Here is a 23557-nt window from a genome sequence, read left to right as displayed (position 1 = left end):
TGAGATAAGGATAACACCAGCATTCACTTCTGATCTAGGCCATGCCTACACTCCTGTCTATAACCTCACTCACTCCACCAGAAGTAGTCCCACCCATTCCTGCCCATAACCCCACTCACTCCCTTAGACATAGTCCCAACCATGCCTCTGCCCATCCCAAATAACACCCATATGATATCATCAGAAATGACTTTTGTCACTTTTAATGACATCACTATTAATGGCCCTAGCCACTTTTGATGATATCACAATTGCCCCAGACCGCTGTTTGATAATATCACTAGAACTCCAACCAAATCTTGCTCCCAACTCACCCCCAAACATGACCCTTTACAATATCATCATAAATGGCACAATTAATGAACCCTGTTTTTTCATGTCATCACTGGTCGTGCTGCTACTGGGGTAGTCCATAGATGAAACAGGAGTTCCTGACAAACTCTCTTATTTTGTACACAGTGACAAGGAAAAATCTCCCCTTCCCTCCTCCGCTCAGGAGGTTTCCGTGACAAATATACACACCTGTCAGACATTCAAGGTAAATTGTGAGCAGATCCATTGTAGTACACAAAAAAAATGATTAATGGACAGGGGTTAGAATCTCAAACAAGTAAGGTGACTAAAACAAGCATTGAGTTTATAAATACAGAGCACTGTGTTTACAGCCACACACAAAAACCGTGCATGAGATGCTGTTAAAAAAAACAACGTATTATGACCTTCTTTTCTAAGCTTCTAAAATGAAAGAGTGACCCGAAAACAAGTAACCAAATGGCTTACAGACTAAAATGCTTATTCTTAGCACAAACCTGCTAGGACACATTTTAAAAGACAAAGTCCAAAGAATCACAGTGTAAATAATACTTTGTCTAAAAAAAACACATGAAAAAAATATCTTAAAAGCCAGGTGCAACCAGTGTATTCAAACATAGGCCAATGCTTGCATATTTGACTTATAAATGTTGGGCTATATGTTTCAATCATAGTGCTCAGAAACACCCCCACCCATCCCACACACACTTTTTACAGCCCAAAAGGGACTGGAAATGTTGAATCCTGATGGTATAGGGTATATTGTATGAAAGAGAGAAGTCCCCCATAAGAAGCAGATTACTACATGAGAGCGATATGTTAAACTTCCCTGAGGAAGCAATGTAATGGCGAAACATGGGCCATGAGGGAGGGCAAAATGCAGGAGTGAGGTTGAGAAGTTTTGTTGTCAGTTGAAAGATCCTTCAAATGTGACTCCATTACCAGCACGTCATCTGCATTTTGGATGTATGTTCATGGGTTTTTTTGTTTTGGAGTGCATTATTTGAAAGTGAAAAGAAAAAGCTGGAGATTATTTGTGAATTGCATTTGGAAGTGTTGGCACAGGATAGTTTAAAGTATTTGTTTGGAAATTTTTAGTGAAGAATTTTACTGAATTTTTTTCTAATACTGCACTTTAGCACTGAATTAAATATTGTTCACAATTTAGTTTTAAAAATCAAAATGTTATGTGTGATTTTTCAGGGTACTATGATTGAAACATAAAGCCCAACACTTATAAGAGAAATATACAAGTATTGACCTATGAGTACACTGTTTTCATGTGGTTTTTAAGAGAATTAAAAATAGTTTTTTGATGTGTTTTGTAGACAAAGTATTATAAATACTGTGTTTCTGTGGAATTGGTCTTGTATGTTGAATAATATTGTCTATTGAACAAAAAATATTTGAAAAAATAGCTTATTTTTGGCCCAGTTTTTTTTGTATTTACACATTTTAAAAGAAACAAAAACAATTGTGTCGGCTATGGATGCACAATGGCAGGCTGATTTAGTCAATATGTCTGCCTTGTTTGGTTGTAACAGCGGCTACAAATACTTCTTGACAATGATAGATATTTTGTTAAAATACACATGGGTCATGAGTCTAAAAACAAAGCTCAGGCCATGAAGTGTCTGAGTCTTTTGAAAATACAGTATATGTAACGGCGGTCCTATTCCCAATAAAATACAAACGGATAAAGGCAAAGTGATTTTAAATAGCTCTCTGAAGAATTTGTGAAAAAACACAGAGGGGTTTCATCATTTTGTGACCAATAATGATGTTAAAGCAGCAGTGTTGAAGAGGTTTAACAGGACCTTAAAAAGTAAAATTTGATACTTTAGATCGTACAGCACTTTTCAATATCAAGATGTATTGCAAGCTTAATATTAAAGATCAGAAATATATTGTCACTTCTGGAGGAGGAAATGTGGAGCATCACTTTGTGGTACAAAAGGGGAATTGTGCCATTGTGCAAAGGGTAGTGGACCATGTGATCCACTATGAATAGGTTCTTTAAAACCCATACCATCACAAATCATTTATGACCCCCCCAACACCCAGAGAATCAAAATCAGAGGACAAGGCTTTAATTTCTGCAGAGGGTGATTTAGCAATCATTTTGGGACTAGAAACTAAAACAAATATCCAGTGCTCCTTATTTCCAACAGAGATTATGGGTGGGTTTAATACCCTAGTTCTGTACACAGAAATTGTAGAGCAGCAGCTGGTGCGAAACCATTTTATGCCATTGCTATGCTGTGTTCCTGTTAAGGATGAGTTTATCACTTTCCCTTGTAATATATGTTGTGTCCCTGTGAACAAACAGCACATTGATACCCTCGTATTTGAAATAAAAACAGATTAGAACCAACACAATTCATTACAGGAAGGTGATCCTTTAGCTTCATCTGCATCCCCAGAAGACTGTTTTTAAAACGGTAGTGGTTAAAGACTATGGTGACCCCCATCACATGCAGAAATTATTATGCCGCACCGGCTGGGCACGGGCTTTTGGGATATTGTGGATCTCCAGTCATGTATGATACAGGGCTAGGCAGTGTGTTTCATAGTCCCTTTAGAAAAGCAATATCCCTTTTGAGAAGGGGTTTTGAGATTGTTAAACCGCATGTGAAAAGCACAACCAAAAAACATCGCCAAAGATGCGATGGGCCTTGTCACTACAGCTATTCTGAATAAAGAGCCAACCAGCAGGGTACTCCTGAAACTTTTCAAATAAAGAAGCCCAGATGTGGCAAGTCTCAGAAACCTAACCACAAGTCTAAGAAGAGAAACCTCTCCATTAGGAAGCAACATGGCATTTGTACACCACGGGTCTAAAGAATGCATGAAATCGGAACTGGATATGTTTCAATTAGTCCCTACCCAAACCGGCATTGAAAAAAATATTAACATCGCGACCGCCGATGCTCGGGGCGGTGCTCCGTTCGCTAACACTCAGTATTTCATAGATACAATACGAGCAATACGAGACAGACGCTTCTTGTGTGGTAATAAAGGCCGCAGCTTTATCATATATAGTTAACAACCTTGAGATGCACGAGTCTCCCATCATATCACGTCAGTAGCAAACTAGCAATCCAGGGTGCCACCCGCCGTGTCTCCGAGCAAGGCGGCCCCCTTCCACCGGCCCCCCGCCGTGCTCCTCGTAGCAAGGGGACCCTCTCTCTGGCCTACTAAATTCGGCCATGACTCGTGCACCCGCCACCAGCATGAAGTAGTGACTACTTGCCTAATGCCCCCCTCCAAGTTGCGGCCTTTTCAACCTAAGAATAGTTCGATAGCTTCCTGTATAAAATTATTGAATAAATCACTGCCAATATCTGACAGGTGTATCTTATCTGACCAGTAGAAACCTTCGCATATGTCTTCTGCCCATTCGTAGCATATGTGCGGCCCTCCAAGACTTCTAGCCCAACGACCAACCTGTTGGTTAACCTTTTTTCACCCTCTTGTCCATAGCCTGCTATCGCGCCATTTCAGTCGCAGTATAATCTCGGACCACATCATGCAGGTATTAGGACCCTCCTTTGTTCACTGGGCAGCCAAGAGGGCACAGTTTCGCTCTTATGGGACTCTGCCGTTGTAGTGTCTCTGTAAAAAAACCCAAAAAAACGAGGGGTTCACAAATAAAGGTATGAGGTCACAGTACACTAGGCCTGATGTACATGTAGACAGCATCAGACTTCCATCTCCCAATTTTCTGGATTGTGGAAATGTTTAGCTCGGCTTGTGCTGCGCTGGTGGCTGCACCCATCCTGAAGGAGTGGGTCCCGAAGTCCTTAGGGTTATGCCCTATTGGAGTGTAAATCTGAGAACTGCAGCAAACTGATATCTTGTCAGTGGGGTATGATCGTTGTGTATAAGCAATTGTGTGCCGCCTGCTGGGTGAGCTGATAGGTATGGCCTAAGATCTTTTACGGGCCAAGTGTTGACATTCTCGATGGTCCTTAAATACAATTTGGCTCCTCTAGCAGCTTGGTCTGTTTTTGAACTCTGTATTATTATCTGTACCACATGTTCGGATAATGTGATGTTATGGAATAAAATACCTCCGAGGCCCACTTTCTTTTTAGATGCGGCCACCAGCTCGCAGATTATTCACAGTGCTCCAAAAAAAAAAAAGCTAGGGAAAATGCAGTTCTAAATAATTTAACTTCAAACGGTGACACACATACCAATGGTAACGCCGACCACAGCTGCAACAGCAACTTGTGAGTAATAGGCTTACGTGAATAAATGACAGGTCCGGATTTTTTGGCCCATCCCGCCATAATCTTCCTAACTAGGAAAGACTTTGATGGGTCGCCCCAACCACTTGCCTTTGAGAAAAAGGCAAAGCCCACTAACTGACTTATAACCACGCTCCTTGATATACCGCGCTCCTTTGAGCTCACAATAAATTTGACCAATAGAGCTTGTTGAACTGGTCCTGGATTCCAACCTCTCTCTTTAAGGAAGTCGGATACGGTTTCATATGCTGTGCTGTACGCTCTCCACGTGGAGGGGGCGATCGATCTCTTCAGGAGGTCTCTCGTGGCGTTGTCCCAATGTTCCACAATCTCTTGGGGATTGCTGTGCCTTCCTTGTCAGCTCCGGGAACCTGTTTGTGAAATAAATCCCATTTAGCTCTGGATAGTGCATCAGCAACAGTATTATGGACACCCATGACATGACGTGCTTTTATGATCATGTTTAGAGGTAAACCGGTCAATATCACCTCTCTCAATAACTCTGCCACTCTTGGACATTTGGCCGATTGTTTGTTGAGAACTTGCACAACTGCCATTGTTGTCGCACCAAAAAATTATGTATTTATTTCGGAGTTTGTGACCCCATATAACTAGTGCCACCAAAATGTGAAACTTCTCAAAGAAGGTGATGTTACGTGTTAAACCATTCTTTTTTTAATTTATATATTTATTCATTTATAACATTGTTTACAATTAAATACTTAAGCATTCAAAGGAAAAATCAATCAAAAAAGAAAAGCCAGTAGAACCACATATGTTATAACTTAGTCCACGTCTGGAGGGGGGAAGAGAGAACAATCCTGAAAAGCAAAATCCTGATTACTTTTGCATCCTGTATTAATCTTCATCGCAGCATTGTTACACTACAGTTTTATCCCTTATAAATTGCTCTAAATGCAGAGGATCATAAAACACAAATTTGTTATTAAAATACATTATTAGGCATTTATTTAAGAAAGAAACTGGCTCCCAAACTTAGAACCCTTTGCTTATACTCTTAAAAAAAAACTTCCTACGTGCCTGTGTGGCTCGGGAAACATCTGGGAATATCTGAACTCTGACCACAGAAGATCAGATGCTAATTTAGGAAATACTTACGAAACACTAAATCTTTGTCAAATTTCAACAAAAATGATACTATCAAAGTAGATCTAGTAACAACGTTATCAATAGAATCTTCTAAGAAAGTTGAAACATCTGTACTTACTAATACATACATTCCCCCTTCTTGATTTACTACTTTTTTTTTTTTATTTGGGATATAATATATTTTTGACAAGGCTGGTATCTTGTCCTCCTCAAAGGACAGGATCTCAGTCATGTATTTCCTAAAAAGTTCTCTCAAAGATAGTAATCTAGTTAGGGGGAAATTTAAAAACCGTAAATTATCAGACCTAGTTTCATTTTCCAGCAATTCAATTTGATTATAAAGGAATAATTTATCCTTTATAAAAGCTGTACTGGCAACCTCTAAGGGTGCTTATTGAGGGGTAGATTTAAAAAAAAAAAGCACGATCGCGTACTTTTTATCGCGCAGCAGGCGCAAACAAAAGTACGCTGGATTTTATAAGATACGCGCATAGCCGCGCGTATCTTATAAAATCCTGGATCGGCGCGCTCAAGGCTGCCGATTTTGGGCAGCCTGTGCGCGCCGAGCCGCACAGCCTGCCTCCATTCCCTCCGAGGCCGCTCCGAAATCGGAGCGGCCTCGGAGGGAACTTTCTTTCGCCCTCCATTCACGCCTGCTAGAAGCAGACTTAAATCTACGCACGCCAGCGGACTGCTGGCGTGCCGTCATCCGACCCGGGGGCTGGTCCGGAGGCCTCGACCATGCCCCTGGGCCGGCGCCACGCCCCTGGTCCCGCCCCCGCAATGCCGCGTCCCGCTCCCAAAACGCCGCGTCATTCGGGCCCGCCCCCGACACACCCCCTTCAAAAAACCCCGGGACTTACGCGCGCCGGCAGCCTATGCAAAATAGGCGCACCGGTGCGCAAGGGCCCTGCTTGCGTAAATCCGGGCGGATTTACGCGAGCAGGGCTTTTAAAATCCGCCCGTGAGTGCTTAGATTAGAAATAGAGGTCTCTACATTCCTTATCCTAGTGTCTTGCTCCTCTAATTTAGCTCTAGTTTGTACTGAAAAATTATGAACTTGGGAAATTGAGCTTGACACTTTTTTGTCTACTTTAGCTACAAGTTTCCAAACATCTTTAAAGAGACAGTTTTTGGTTCCATATCATTCTCAGGTAATTCTACCATATCTGGGATTATAGAGGGAAAAGGTAACATTAATATATTACTATCTTTGGCCTCCATGGTTTTAACCCCAGCAGGCTCATTAATAGATCCTATATATCCCTTCACCTCACTAATTCCTTCTCCAGCTATGCACTGTGAATTATCAATGGGGATATGAGGATTCCCCCCTACTGCCCCTGATAATGTCCCAATATCCATATGCAATGTTGCAGGTTGAAGAGGAGATTGCTGGGGGCTGGGAATTAACCTCTGTATTGCCCTCATGAAGGACTCGCCCAGATGAAAAATGTGGTCATCCATTGGCCCAATCTTCATGGATGTTGAGGGCAATGGGGAAGAAGTCCAGGTTTTTGATTTCCTCTTTTTCCCCATATTTTACCCAGGGGCGCGCCCCTTTGGTGTGCGGCTTTGGTTGTGTGCCGCCAGTCCCTGGTTTTATTGGGTCTTCCGGGCTCCTCCCGATGACGTCAACTCCTCGACGGGTCAGGACACGCCCCTCTCTCTCTGTCCCTCAGCATCTCGGCAGCCTGCAGGAAAAACTCACTGGCAGCTTTGGGTGAGTCTCTGGGGTCCTCTTTGCTCACAGGGCTCTTTTTCCTCCCTGCCCTGTGTGCCGCCGGTCCCTGGTTTTATTGGATCTTCCAGACTCCTCCCAATGACATCAGTGCCTCGACAGGTCAGGACCCGCCCCTCTCTCTCTCTCCCTCGGCATCTCGGCAGCCTGCAGCAAAAACTCACAGGCAGCTTTGGGTGAGTCTTTCTGGGGTCCTCTTTGCTCACAGGGCTCTCTTTCCTCCCTGTGTTAAACCATTCTGAACCCACTCCTGCGACCATTGCTCGGCAGCCCAGGAGCCCTGCCAGTATTCTCCGAAACCCCAACCACCCGATGCGTCTGAATATATACCAAGGTCTTGGTTTGATATAGGAGGGTCTTGCCAAATGGATATTCCATTGAACTTGTCGAGGAGTGAAGACCATAAATACAAATCTTCCTTCGTTGCCTTAGTGACCCTGATGCGATGTTTTGGGCGTGAAACTCCGATTGTGCTTACGATTAATCTCCTCAGGAAGACTCTCCCCATCGGTATAATATGACATGCAAAATTCAAGCTGCCTATTAGTGACTGCATTTTGACCAACATCATCTATTTGGCTATCATTGCATGATTCAACTTGTGGATGTCATGAAGTTTTTCTTGGGGTAATCTGGACTCCATCTTTGTAGAGTCGAGTTCTATTCCCAGAAATTTGATTGACGTGGCGGGCCCTTCGGTCTTGTCATGTGCTATTGGGACTCCAATGGATGCCATTGTATGGAACGTTCTTAGCAGTCTCGAGCAGACAGTAGTGTTTTGGGGTCCAACGAAGAGGAAATCGTCGAGATAATGCATGATATTGTTTGTTCCAGCTTGTTGCGCTGTAACCCAATGGAGGAATGAACTGAATGCCTCGAAGGTAACGTATGATACTGCGCACCCCATAGGCATACATTTGTCAAAGTAATAAGCTCCCTCGAAGCAAAATCCAAGCAACAGTTAATTGCTTGGGTGCACAGGGAGAAGGCGTAATGCTGATTCAATGTCTGTTTTCGCCATGAGCGCTTCTCTCCCTCATCTACGCAATATGGGCCAGATTTTCAAAAGCATTTACTCGAGCAAAACTGGTTTTTGCTCGAGTAAATACACTTTACTCAAGTAAGTGGGCTTTTCAAAATTGCTACAATATATGCCATTGAATTGTCCATAGGATTTACTCAAGTAAGTGCACTTTACTCGAGTAAATAGCTTTTGAAAATTGCTACGATAGTATGTCACATTTACATGCGTAACTCCTTTGAAAATGACCCCCTATATCTATAGCGCTGTCGAAGGAGGCATACTGTATTGTGCACTCTTCCACTGGTAAGTGGTCGTTAACTGAGGAACCCCTTGGATATGAAAGGTTTTGAATCAGCCTGAAATTTCCTGGCTCTTTTTTCGGGATGACGGCCAATGGAGATATTATCATTTTTTTAAATGGTGGAGAATTGAAGGGTCCCGCTATTCTACCTTTTGTGATTTCTTCTTCAATTTTCTTTTGAATGATTGCTTGATGTTTAGATGCTGAGGTTGCATTATCTGTCCATGTTTCCTCTATGATCCCTTGGAAAGGTATTTTGAATCCAGAGCGAAATCCCTCTGTTATCTGCGCTGCCTGTTTTTTGCGTGAGTAATGATTTAACCACGGGAGCATGGCTTCAATGTTGATCGGGGATGGCGCATTGATGAATGTGCTGTTTTCACTTCCCCTTGGGATTACTCCCTGTGTCACCCTTCTTATTGCATTTAAATGGATGTGTAGACGAGCAAATCGAGCAAATGTGCTTGAATTTGCAATCCTGGAAAGAACATGACGATCTGTTATATCTCCAGCACGATTCATTGTTACTGTTGGACGCAGCTTGTCCTACGTGTGTGTTGTTTTGGCTTAGTCTGTAGGATGAACGGGTGCTGCTTGCTGGATCTCGCTTCTCACTCATATGCCTGAGCCACAGACTGACATCCTGTGTTCCCCAAGACATGAAGCAGTTCTCTTCCATTTTGTCTCTGAAGCGCTCGTCGTAATTAAGCCATACGAATCCTTCGTATTCTCTGTAAGCGTCCAAAATGGTGTCTGCATAGCTAAGCATTGGGCCGTATTGTGATGGATCTTCTTTTCCCATGATGCTTATCATGCGCAAAAATGCTCTTGTCCAGTTTATGATATTTTTGGCGATAGGTTTGTCTGTTCCGTGTGGACGTTCACGCTTTCGTTTTTGTCGACTGGATTTCTTCTTCCTTCGAGGATTTTAAAAATATCGATGTATTTGCATTTCCATATCTTTTTACGCAAGTGTTTGGGCACACTCTCCCATAATTGTGACAGTGCCGTCAATGCCGGTGGTGCACATGATGCCTCCTCATCCCTTGCACTGGGCGTTTGTTGTTCGTTCTCCAATGATGATTCAGAGTCAGAGGATGATGTTGTACTGGAAGTGGACTAAAAAAACAGCAAGGAAGGTTGCTTAATAAAGCTGTGAGAGCAACAGTACACAATAAGCAACCAAATGTCCGATCTTGTAGAGGTTTATTGTGTGCAAATATACGCAATAGAGCCCGACTCCAGCCGAGTTTCGCCCTCTTTCAGTAGGGCTGCATCAGGGGCTAAAACATACAATAAATGACATTAAAAATATAAAAATGAATAAAACTAATAAAAACATATAATAAACAAACATGTAAAATGAACATATAAAATGGTAACATGGAATTATATGGAATGAGTCTGAAACAAGATGTAAGTGAAATAAATAAATCAATAAATAGTAAAACCAGCACCATATAATGAGCACAGTAAAATCAGTAAACACCAGCTAAACAGGTAAAACAGTACAAATCAAATGCATATTGCCTTTAACTATAAAAAGTTACCATGAGTGCCAAAAATTAGATAAATGTATGAAAAATAAGAGCTCGCCACGTGTATATGATATGTATAAAAAAGAAAGAAAAAAAAGAAAGAAGAAAGAGAAAAGTAAAAAGAAAGTGTGAAGAATATGTCTGATTAAGATAACCAAGAATACCCAGACTCCTCTGCTGTACTAGCCTGTCAGAGGTGAATGAACTTTGAGAGACTTTCTGACTATCACAGATTCAACGGATGCAGAAGAGTTGGGAAACTGGTAAATCCTGCAAAGCTTATAATTACAGGCCAGGAAGGCATCAATGACTTGCAGAGAATCTCTGAGACAGATTTGCTGGCAACAAAAGGAGAGAGGCCTATTTTAATGGCCACATTTACTTCACAATGCAGGGATACTCGTTCTGCAAGATAAAGGCTTGCATCCTGATTTCCCTGCAGAACGAGTATCCCTGCATTGTGAAGTAAATGTGGCCATTAAAATAGGCCTCTCTCCTTTTGTTGCCAGCAAATCTGTCTCAGAGATTCTCTGCAAGTCATTGATGCCTTCCTGGCCTGTAATTATAAGCTTTGCAGGATTTACCAGTTTCCCAACTCTTCTGCATCCGTTGAATCTGTGATAGTCAGAAAGTCTCTCAAAGTTCATTCACCTCTGACAGGCTAGTACAGCAGAGGAGTCTGGGTATTCTTGGTTATCTTAATCAGACATATTCTTCATTTCCCTCTATGGGACACCTTAAAATGGATAGGTGTCACATCAATCAGTCTTCGATGCTAAGCCATGACAGAGGAACTTAAAAGTGTAACCTAATCCCTAACCTTGGTATTTATCAGGTGTAGTGCATAAAATCTAACTTATATAATTAAATACAACCTTCTCGAAGCTTCCAGAAAAGTGTAACCGCCCACAAACACATGATACGGTTGTCATGACAATCTATCCTGTATAGGAAATGCTTGTGAGGACCTCCCAGGAGATCTCTTTATATTTCTCGTTCACACCAGCCTAAGTTATAAGCTATTCCTATTCTTTGGTTTTGCAGCTTGCACTTAGGATAATCACTTTGCTGATCTTTAATATCTCAATATTCTATCTCTTATTCTAATGTCTTTGCTGAACCCTTCTTTGAATATCTTTTCTTATGACACTATTTACTAGATTTTACCTAATGAATGTTTCACTCTCTTTCACAAAGATTACTTTTCTCCTTGAAACAAATACATACCTTACACATGAGGAGCTCTGCTATAGGGATTTGTAATATTCTATTACTATATTTTTGGGTTTATTAATTGCTCATTGTTCTTTTCTTCTTATCTTGGTCCTTTCATTATAAACTCTATCTGTGACTTATAAGCTAGTGGGTTTCTATTTAGGATTCCAAAGGGGAAGATATAATTTTCCTTTAGTAAAACTAATGACAAACATGTAAGCGCTTACTCTTAGCAAGTAGTGATGCTATGTCTCCTTCAGAGTGTAGTACTTTGTATGGGCTATAGATAATGCCTATAAAATCAATGTCAAAAATAGAATAATAAATTAAAAAAAATATAGTTTACATCGTGTCTACAATTAAAATTGTTATGGCAGGAAAAGGTACAGTGTGCGACTTGAATATTAATGATTTCAAAAATCTGACTGACCAAAATAAGTACAGGCCACAAGAACCTGGCAATTACCCAAACACTAAGAAAATCCCATGCTACTGATGCAATTAATAGCAGTGGCTATTCCCTAAGTAAAATTGATTAATAGCCATTAATGGACTTCTCCTCCAAGAACTTATCCAAACCTTTTTTGAACCCAGCTACACTAACTGCACTAACCACATCCTCTGGCAATAAATTCCAGAGCTTTATTGTGCGTTGAGTGAAAAAGAATTTTCTCCGATTAGTCTTAAATGTGCTACTTGCTAACTTCATGGAATGCCCCCTAGTCCTTCTATTATTCGAAAGTGAAAATAACCGAGTCACATCTACTCGTTCAAGACCTCTCATGATCTTAAAGACCTCTATCATATCCCCCCTCAGCCGTCTCTTCTCCAAGCTGAACAGCCCTAATCTCTTCAGCCTTTCCTCATAGGGAAGCTGTTCCATCCCCTTTATCATTTTGGTTGCCCTTCTCTGTACCTTCTCCATCGCAACTATATCTTTTTTCAGATGCGGCGACCAGAATTGTACACAGTATTCAAGGTGTGGTCTCACCATGGAGCGATATAGAGGCATTATGACATTTTCCGTTCTATTAACCATTCCCTTCCTAATAATTCCTAACATTCTATTTGCTTTTTTGACTGCTGCAGCACACTGAGCTGACGATTTTAAAGTATTATCCACTATGATGCCTAGATCTTTTTCCTGGGTGGTAGCTCCTAATATGGAACCTAACATCGTGTAACTACAGCAACGGTTATTTTTCCCTATATGCAATACCTTGCACTTGTCCACATTAAATTTCATCTGCCATTTGGATGCCCAATCTTCAAGTCTTGCAAGGTCCTCCTGCAATGTATCACAGTCTGCTTGTGATGTAACTACTCTGAATAATTTTGTATCATCTGCAAATTTGATAACCTCACTCGTCGTATTCCTTTCCAGATCATTTATATTTATATTTATATTGAAAAGCACCGGTCCAAGTACAGATCTCTCACCCAAGCACCCATTCACAACAGCTCTCACCCTGGCACCCATTCACATCCACACACACAAGCTCTCACCCAAGCACCCATTCACACAAGCTCTCACCCAGGCACCCACACACACAAGCTCTCACCCATTCACACCCACACACACAAGCTCTCACCCATTCACACCTACAGACACAAGCTCTCACCCATCCATTCATTCACACCCACAAACACAAGCTCTCAGCCAGGCACCCATTCACACACAGACACACAAGCTCTCACCAAGGAACTCATTCACACAAGGACACAAGCTCTCACCCAGGCACTCATTCACACACAGACCCACAAGCTCTCACCCAGGCACTCATTCACACACAGACACACAAACTCTCACCAAAAACTTCTTCTTCCTTCACTGCAGGGATGGGCTCCAGTTCCACCACGGCTTTACTCTGGCGGGTCTTCTTTTTTCACTGCCATGGGGATGGGCTCCCGTGATGGCCTCAGTCGGGGTCGGGTTTCCTCTTCGCTGCCAGGGGGATGGGCTCCCGTGGTGGCCTCGGTCGGGGTCGGGTTTCCTCTTCGCTGCCATGGAGATGAGCTCCCGTGGCAGCCTTGCTTTGTCGGAGTTCAACACTGCCATTCCTCCCACCCCACCCCCGGGCTATGCGATGCCTGCCTCACCGGCCAATCAAAGGCTTCCTCCCTTCTTCCTATTCCCACGGGCAGGTAGAAGGGAGGAGGCTTCCGATTGGCCTGCATGGGGGCAGGCAGAATGAAGGAGGCTTCTCATTGGGCAGTGGGGAGAGGAAGAAAGGAGGCTTCCAATTGGCCCGCGGGGGCTGGAAAAAGGGAGAAGGAAAGTACAACGGGGCAGTGGGACACCGGGAGACGTGACACACCTGCCGGTGTTTGGCGACACACCGGTTGAGAAGCGCTGTCCCAGAGTGCATTGGGGGTATGCAGAAGTTGTACTGAAAGTTAATGCCAAATATGCGTGGACCATGTGGGGGCTAAAGGTCTTTTAGCATATCTGCCAGATCTTGCATGACTAACTACAACAATCTCTTTTTGGGACAAATACCCAACCTTATCATGCTGGGGGGTTTGTGGATAACAACACTTTTAGTGGTAATTACACTATAATTCCCTTCAATTTTAAACATTATGGACCTGATTTTCAAAAGCATTTACAAACTTAAAACTGGGTTTTACATGTACAAATGCACTTTACCTTTGTTAAGTGGGCTTTTGAAATTTGCTACAATATATTCCATTGAATTGTCAATAGGTTTTTACCTGTGTTAAGTGTACTTAATGCAGGTAAATGGCTTTTGACAATTGCTGTGATAGTATGTTACATTTCTATGGGTAACTCATTGAAAATTCACCTGTATGGAATTAATCCTGCTGCTCTGCATGTGGATGGTGAACCAGTCCCTGGGCAAGCTCTCCAACCTGATTTTGAAAACAGATGCTGTGTCAGAGAATACATGCAGTTGGGATAAGCAATGGGTAAACACCTGAAAGATGCTGCAGCTGAATCATTCAAGTTTTGCAGAGGTCACACCTTACTGGTCTTTGACCAGGAATGTACAGGGACCACTACTTGCTGATTAATGCTGGTAATCTGTGGGCTGAAATCTGTTTTGCTAGGGCTTTGCCATGTACATGGTGAATATGATTGTGTGCAGTGACTTTGACAATGTGATAGAAATTAATCACAGAAGGCACATTCTTTTTTATTATCTATGATAATGAACACTGTACAGATCTTTTGCATACTGCAAAATCTTTTTTAGATGTCCTACCCACCAACTGGCTACCAGTAGCACAAAAATCAAGAAAAGCCACAAGTTTGGTGGTAAATACTCATCCCTTTGACCTTCCTGGAAAACACTGGTTAGCCATCTACGAGAAGTTTTCATTGCTTATGGACAACTCCCAGCTAACCTTAGAATCCACTATATTAGAACATAAGAAATTGCCATACTGCGTCAGACCAAGGGTCCATCAAGCCCAGCATCCTGTCTCCAACAGTGGCCAAACCAGACTACAAGTACTTGACAAGTACCCAAACATTAAGTAGATCCCATGCTACTAATGCCAGTAATAGCAGTGGCTAATTCCTAAGTCAACTTGATTAATAGCAGTTAATGGACTTTTCCTCCAAAAACTTATCCAAACCTTTGTTAAACCAAGCTTCACTATCTGCACTAATGACATCCTCTGGTTGAGTGAAAAAGAATTTTCTCTGGTTATTTTTAAATGTGCCCCATGCTAACTTCATGGAGTGCCCCCTAGTCTTTCTACTATCCGAAAGAGTAAATAACCGATTCACATCTACCTATTCTAGACCTCTCATGATTTTAAACACCTCTATCATATCCCCCCTCAGACGTCTCTTCTCCAAGCTGAAAAGTCCTAACCTCTTTAGTCTTTCCTCATAGGGGAGCCGTTCCAAGCCCCTTATCATTTTGATTGCCCTTCTATGCACTTTCTCCAGTGCAACTATATCTTTTTTGGGATGTGGCGACCAGAATTGTACTCAAGATGCGGTCTTACCATGGACCGCTACAGAGGCATTATATTATTGCTAACACTGATGTCAAAGGCTGAATCCTGAGAATCAAAAAAGGTTTTTGTCCCAATGAGAGCTCCTCAGTCTCTGTGTTTGTTTCCTCTGTTTTTCGTTCACTACCATCATTCGCACGTGACATCTATACCGGTGAGTAACCTGATTCAGTATCAAAGTCCACAATAAAGAAGTGAGGTTTATGATCCCCTCTTTAATGCTGGCTTTTTCTTGCTCTCTAGTCCCTGCCTTTAGAGGTTTCATCCAGTTTTATTTTTAGAATCACAAAGCTAAAGCTTTTGTGAGCAGTTACTGTCTGTGTGGGTGTGTTCTCACATGACCTCCATGGCGTGTAAGCTATCGTGTGGTTTTATTTCTATATCCTACCCAGACTCGTCTGCCTGAGCTACATGGTTCTCAGTCACTAAAGCAACCCAGCCTGCTTTTTCTCCGTGTTTTAAAACATTCTTTCCATTTCATCTTGCTACACCAGTCCAGTCAAGATGAGTGGTTATGTCTTCCTACCAGCAGATGGAGGCAGAGCACACAGCTTTTCTTTGTGATATCATTGCTACTTCTTAGAGGTTTTGCAGCATAAGAAAAAGACAGCATTCTCTGCCGCCAGCAGATGGTAGGACATTCTGGTGCTGCTGCAAGATTTCTCACTAGGCCTGCCTCCCCTTGTGGGTTTGGCACTAATTTGTGATTTCCGAGTGTTAAGAGGTTCCAGGCACCTGGTTCAGCCAGGATAGCGAGCCTGCAGTGGAGGTTTCCAGCCTCAGGTGAGGTTTGGTTGGAGCCTGTGGGTTTTTTGTTTGGCCGAGTTTAAAAAAAAAAAAAAAGCTGAAATGAGAGAGAGAGCAGAATTTCTGCAAGGAGAGAGAATCTTCAGCTCTCTGCTGACTTGCTCTCCCTCACCACTTACCTCTATGGTCCTGTTCCAAGAATTAAAAAAAAAAAAAAAGAAATAGAAACCGAGGTAACCAAGCTAGCCAGGAGCAGTTTCCCCCTTACAAGGCTTGTGTTGATGGCTGTTTTTATGGGGAAAGTTTTTTTTTCTTAGGGGAGCTGGTTTTTCAGCTGGTTCTCGTCTTTCTGTCGCATGCTGCCTTCTGTTGGCTGAGAGGAGCCCTTGCTGTGGGATCTGCAGCTGCAAGCGCTTAACAGATGCATGGGGCTTAGTTTGTGTGGCCTGCATTGACCTGGATGGTCCCTGGGGAGACTTTGCGAGCCTTGGAGCTGTTCCGCCTGCTCTCTGCAGCTTCAGGGATGGTCGGCGAAGGCCTCTGAAACTGCAATTTGGGCAGGAACTGCCACTATTTTTTTTTTTTTCAGCTATTGCAAGTCAGATTGTTTTATTCAACGGCAGCTGGATTTGGAAATCCCTTGGTTTTTATCTCAAGGGGAGAGGTGGCTGAGTGCCCTGCCAAACCTGGGGATTTCTTTTTTTTTGGGGGGGGGGGGGAGGAGTTCCCCCAGAACTTTTTTTTTCTTTCTGTGCTAGTCCTTCAGTATAATTCAGTTGCCTGTTAATGGGCAACTTTTTTTTCCCTTGGCTTCTTCTTCCTCAGCCTGAGATTGGGCTCTAATGCTTGTTGATCGGGCTACATTGGCTGTGGTGTATTCTGCTTCCCCTGGGGCTCATGAAGATTCGGAGTTTTGCTAAAAAAAAAAAAAAAAAAAAAGCAAACCAAAAAAACACAGCGCCAAGATTGCAGGCTTTAATGGTCAATGTTCTTATCTCTTAGAATCACTGATTCTAAACCAGAAAAGGTGCCTGACTGGGACTCCCATCATTAAAAGACTCCACAAATCCCTTTAAGGATTTTCACTTCATTCTGAGACAGAGGGCCCGCAGATTCTGGGATGTTAAGCTGGTTAACCCGTTCAGCTAACTCTGGCCACGCTGTACAGTTAATCATGCACCACTTCTCCTGAGGTCCCTCCCTCAGTCAAGTTCTGCTGACATGATATCTCATGATCTCTCCCATAGTCGTTCTACAATTCCTCCCCTTTCATATCCAAGTTATTTTTCCATGTTTTATGTAACTTTCTCACATCCAAAATATTGTTATAATATTTGTTAAGTTTCATACTATATTTGTTCTTGTATTGGGAAATGTTCTTTACTTTGTTACTCTCTGCCTTTACTCACATTGTTAATTGTAAACCGGGTTGATGTGATTCCTATCATGAAACTCGGTATAATAAAAATAATTAATAAATAAATAAATAAATAAATAAATAAATAAATAAATAAATAGTCAGGTGCCTTGGTCCGGTAGCCGGTTTTCTGGCATGGACTTAGCTGCCAGGAGAGAATCAGCTGAGAGGCTAGCGGGTACAGGAAGCTGAGCATGGCAGTGAAGGCATTAGCACCCTCTCCTGCAGCCGGAGACTAACTCTGTACTCAGCCGGGTCAGGCTGAGCTCAGGTTAAGAGGATATAATAAAATAAAATAATACATGTATAAGAGAGGGGGATAACTTTAGGGATTCCTCCCCCCGCCTTGGCTCTGGTCTCCGAGCCTCGGCGTGTCGATATGATGTTCACCTCTTTGAGCGGTTTGGGAAGTCACGGCGGTTTTGGCAGGTCGAGCAGCCTTTTGGCTAGGCCCCGCTCTCAGGCTTCTGGGAGACGCCATGTGGTAGGCTGCAGTGGCGTTAGTGTGCCTCCTTCTGTGCAAGTCTGCTGCGAAGCAGTGACTGACGTCAGTTTGGGGGTGTGTTTGTTGCCCTGATTAAATTCTTAAAAGATGTTTCACTTGAAAAAGAGGAGGAATACTTGGTGAAATCATGCTATTTTAATATGTTTAAACTATTTATTAAAAAATCAGCACGCAAATGCCTGACATACTTTGGTTCTGATATACATCAAATTGAACATAAAACAGTTACACTAGTAATGCAGGGTAGTGTTTTTTGTTTTTTTAAATCATTTTTTATATCCCTCCTCCCCCCCATTGAGACCAGGTAACCTTCTTCTGTATGTAATCAACAGCCAGTCTGGTTACCAATAAGCAGTGGGTCACAGGCCGATACAGAATGGTGCGCTCAGCCCCATGTTTTACACATGCTACTATTATCTTATACTCAGGCCGATTCAGTAAAGTCCGCGGGAGAGCGGGCCACTCGCCTGTGCGCGTGATACAGTATTTAAATTAGGCCCGGCGGTAGAAACGGGCAAAAGGAAATGCTAGGGACACTAGCGCGTCCCTAGCACCTCCTTTTGGACCGGATAGGCGGCTGTCAGAGGGTTTGACAGCCAACGTTCAATTTTGCTGGCATCGGTTCTCAAGCCCGCTGACAGCCACGGGCTCGGAAACTGGACGCCGGCAAAATTGAGCGTCCGGTTTTTGACCCGAGAGCCGCCGGCCAACTTCAATTTTTTTTTCTTTTTTTTTTTTTTTTACATTTTTTAGCCTTCGGGACCTCCGATTTAATATCGCCATGATATTAAGTCGGAGGGTGCACAGAAAAGCAGTTTTTGCTGCTTTTCTATGCACTTTCCCGGTGCTGGCAGAAATTAGTGCCTACCTTTGGTGCGGCTTGGTTGCACATTTTACTTACTGAATCGTGCGTGAATACCTAATAGGGCCATCAACATGCATTTGCATGTTGAGGGTGCTAGTAGGTTCGGTGGGTTGGACGCGCGTTTTCCGCCCCTTACTGAATAAGGGGTAAAGGAAAACGCGCGTCCAATGACAGGTTAACAGTGCGCTCCGTTGGAAAGGTAACAGTTCTCTTTGTAACCCAGAAGATCCATAAAAAATCACTCATTTTTGTTTAAGGACAATCCCCTCCCCTTACAATTAGTGCCCAACCCCAATTTCCACCCTCCCTTTTCTCCCATGGCTTAACTAGACTAAAAAAAACCATATAGAATGCTAGCACGTGCCCCTCTGTAAAGAAAACTCCTCAGTTCTCTCCCCATTTATTAAGAGTCTGGCTTGGGGACCAGAGTAGAGCAGTTTTACAGTTACTCATGCAAGCACCCGAGAAGCCAAATCTCTCCAGCACAAAAAAAAAAAAAATTAGTCCCAATCAACACAGTCGAACGCCTTCTTGGCCTGAAAACTAACCATGAGAGAGAGGACAAATCCTGCCCCCCGCAGCTGCAAGCATAGATAACAAAAACGTTGCGCACATTAACCACAGAATGGCAGCGCTTGACAAAGCCCACTTGACACTGCGATAAAGTCCAGGAGAAAACCCACCGGCCTGCCAGCATATATCTTTGCCAGCAGCTTAGTGGCAAAATTCAACAGAGATACAGGGCAGTAAGACTAAGGCACCGGGGGGGGGGGGGGGGGGGGTCCTTGCCATTATTCAGAAGAACGGTTATCAGTGCTTGGTTGGTATCGTAGGGAAAACACTGGAGGTCAAAAGGTTGTGTAAATACTGCCTGCAGTGGCGCTGCAAGCCTGGTTTTCAGTAGCCTATAGAATTTGCCCCCATACCCATCCGATCCCAGAGTGTGTTGTATCTTTTAACTGAATCTCTCCATGGCAGTAATGGGAGCACTGAGGTCGGTCAGTTGTGTTGGGAAAAGCCAGGGAAGGACCAGATGCTGAAAGAAGAGGTCTCTATGTTTGATGTTACCAGCCTTGGCAGAGGAAAGCCATTTAGATGGACCATTTTGGCCTTTTTTCTGCCGTTATTACTGTTATAGTAAGCCAGAAATTTCATCCCACATGTCAAACTACCGTGTGATTGTGATCCCTGGCCACTGCTATATATTTCACGCCCAGCTTGTGCTTGACTTTACTGGGATCCCCTCCTTTAGACGGAACTTGCTACAAATCTCTCTCTTTGTGGATGAAAGACCTCCCTCTTTACTTGATTTGGATTACAGTGTCCCACGTACCTGGAGCCATCAGTTCCAAGAAGGGCAAAATATTAGCTAAACTCAAAAAGCAGGGAGGGTGGAAAAACTTCCTTGCCTCCAAAACAGAGGAGATAGTACAAAACAGTAAATTCACAATAATATCCTTCTTCTGATTCAGGTCAGCAGACAGCTTTATCCTCTGGAGGAGAGATACAAGTCTGCCAGGATCTTCCCTTTCAAATAATCTAACGTTATTCAGCAAATGCCCCAATCTACTGCGAAGGGGTATCTCACAGAGAATGCGCAAAAATTGACTTAAGAGAGTCCAAAATAATCTTAAAGGCTGGATAGTCGCGTCAACTGGTGGCTGACCTCTAAATGGGAAAACATCCTTACATTTTTCTCATAAATTAGGAAAAAATGTAAGACAGGAAGCAGAGAGCTCCTGCTTCAACAAAATCCAAACTAAAATCCTCAACTGTTCAACTCAACTTCCAACTAAAAATCCACGAGAATAGATGGTGCAGTGGGATGATAAACAGCTAGGACATACCATCTGCGGAACAAAACCCAAACCTCTCTCACTTACTGCTACACAGAACCTCCCTAGTCAATTAGTATATTCCTTTAGTAAGGGGAAACCAAAGGTCCCTTATATAAGGATCCCTAGAGAATGAGAAAACGACCTCCGGGATCTTTGTCCAAGGACTCAAGTTTAAAAGAAATAGTCTTATTGATTAGTACAGCTACCCTTGCCCTATGTGTCCCAGAAGAAGGCCCACAAACAATCCCCAATCCACCATCTTCAAATCTTACTATGTTCTAGATCACTGAGGTGGGTCTCCTGAATCATAACCAGGCCGGTGCAAGGGTATTAGGCACCCTAGGCAAACCTTACAGTCTGGCGCCCCCTCCCCATACACAATTTTAAATTATGCATTTATAACATATTTTACATGAAAAATGACATTCTGATATACAAGTTGTTGTGATAATTTCATGCACTGTTGTGATGCCAACAAGAAAACTTTGCATCTTGGAATTCATATGGCATCATACCTAATATTTCGGCATGGTCCTCCCGTATCAACACAATACTATCTGCCAACACTCAAAGAATAACAACCCTACCTATGAAAAAGAATACCAAAAATATTACACCAGAATCTAAAATATCAATACACCTCCTATCAGGAAAACAGAACAGGCCAAGCTACTACAGACCCCTACAGAGAAACCACATGCTAAAAGAATGCTTCGTCTCAGTCTTTGCATGCAGAACACAAACTCTCACCAAATACAGAATAAAGCCACATAAAGTATAAATAGAAATGTGCAGACAAAAACTGAACTGTAAAACGCATCACGCCAGACTCTATACAGTGTAACAATGGAAAAACAAAAATTTCACCATTCCTCGTGAAACAAATCAATAAAATAAAGATATATAAATCAATCATAATTATAAAATCATACAAATAAAATAATTTCAAAACAGCTGATGAATAGAATATCCAATAATTAAAGAGTCATGCAAATTTTGAAAGCTTTACCAAACACTAATAAAATATTTCAAACAGCAGATACATCACATACTATCCAATAATTAAAATGGTAGTCAATCAAGAAAAATTAACTTAAAAAGCCACCTTTACTTACCCTCTCCAGCAGTTCTCCTACTCCTTTCCCTTGTAGACCATACCAGAAGCAGCAGTAGCTGCTGAAGCTGTCCTCACAGACCTCTTCCTTAGGGACCACAACCAGTCTCTTCTGTCTCTCACACACACACACCAGTCACACCCTCAGGACCAGTTTCTGTCTTTCACACACCAATCATCTCCCCAACCAGTCGCTCTCTCTCACACACACACACAAATACACCAGTCATCTCTGATCAGCCTCTCTCACACATATACACGTCACGTCTCTGGTCAGTCTCTCTCAATCACACATGCTCTCGCTCTCTCTTACTTACACACAGGCTTTCAATCACACACATGCTCTATTTCACTTACACACAAGCTCTCAATCACACACATGTTCTATCTCACTTACAAACAGGCTCAATCACACACAAGCCCTCTCTCACAGCCACAAGCTAGCCAAAAACATGCTCCATCTCTCTCGCACATACACACTGACGCACAGAAGCACCTTCCCTGACTCACATATACAACACACACATACAGAACCACCCTCCCTGTCTCACATACACGAAGCACCCTCCCTGTCTCACATACATATTACACTCTCACAGAAGCACCTTGCTTTCAGACTTGCAGCATTTTTCACTTTTACTAAAAGTGAAAGTGATGCTCCCAACCGTTAAATAAGAAAACCACTTTCCTATCAAAAGGTGAAATGACAACCTTCCTTCAGGTTCTGTCCTCCCAAGGGACAGCCACCCACACAGTACAGCTTCTCTTGTTTTACGCTTCCAGGCAATAAAGCAAGTGTCTTTCTTCAAATTATCAGTTGTATGATTATTCATGTGGGAGATATGGAACCGAAAGACATCCTTAGTCAGCTTCCCTTTTAAATGGGAAGATTCCAGTCTTAGTCATTTAAAAATATACATTTTCTAAAGGCTTAAAAAAAAAAAAGCAAAACCATTTCAGATTCTATTCTAGTCTTCATGCTTAAATTATGCTTAAAAAAAACAAAAAACCCCATCTGGCATCAGTATCTTAAACTTGTGATTTTGCTGAGATGAACATTTTAAATACTTTAATTTGTTTTGCTTTAGTATTTGTCTCTACCCATTTTAAGTTAAATTTTATTTTCCAGAAGAGGGATGCTTAAAATTCAGTAATTTTATCTTTCATCCAACTTTTCAAAAGTTGAGGTATATGTATTATCATATTTCATTTTTTTTAAACTGGCAGATTCCTTTCTCACATGCACACACACTCACAGAAAGAAGATCGGCGCCGAGACTTAGGGGGCGCTGCGGCAGGCAGCCAGCTCCCGACTCGCCCTGCCTCCCCGCCAGTGCCACCCTCCCGACACCCCCCCTAGTGGTCCAGCGGAGGTCCCGGGAGCGATCTGCCACTCCCGGGGCCTCGACTGCCACTAAACAAAATGGCGCCGGTGGCCTTCAGCCCCTACCATGTGACAGGGGCTACCGGTGCCATTGGTTGACCCCTGTCACATGTCCCACACAGAAATCTTCGATCAGCAAATAAAGCACTCCTAACCATCCCTTCAGTTAAAACAGCAAGACTAACCCAAGTGAGGGAAAGGGC

At 42.7% G+C, this 23557-nt stretch overlaps 1 long non-coding RNA gene across 1 annotated transcript; it reads right to left on the bottom strand.

The window, feature by feature from the left end:
* Positions 1-2978: 2978 nt before the first annotated feature.
* On the bottom strand, positions 2979-13499 carry LOC115083845. Its single transcript, XR_003854414.1, has 3 exons — positions 13305-13499; positions 4778-4936; positions 2979-3927 (listed from the first exon to the last, which is right to left on the bottom strand). It is a non-coding gene; the product is annotated as an uncharacterized LOC115083845 (long non-coding RNA).
* Positions 13500-23557: the final 10058 nt, after the last annotated feature.

This window comes from Rhinatrema bivittatum, chromosome 2, assembly GCF_901001135.1.
Source record: "Rhinatrema bivittatum chromosome 2, aRhiBiv1.1, whole genome shotgun sequence".
Taxonomy (NCBI): domain Eukaryota; kingdom Metazoa; phylum Chordata; class Amphibia; order Gymnophiona; family Rhinatrematidae; genus Rhinatrema; species Rhinatrema bivittatum.
Note: the sequence above shows the minus strand (reverse complement) of the source record. Positions and strands in the feature narration are given on the sequence as shown.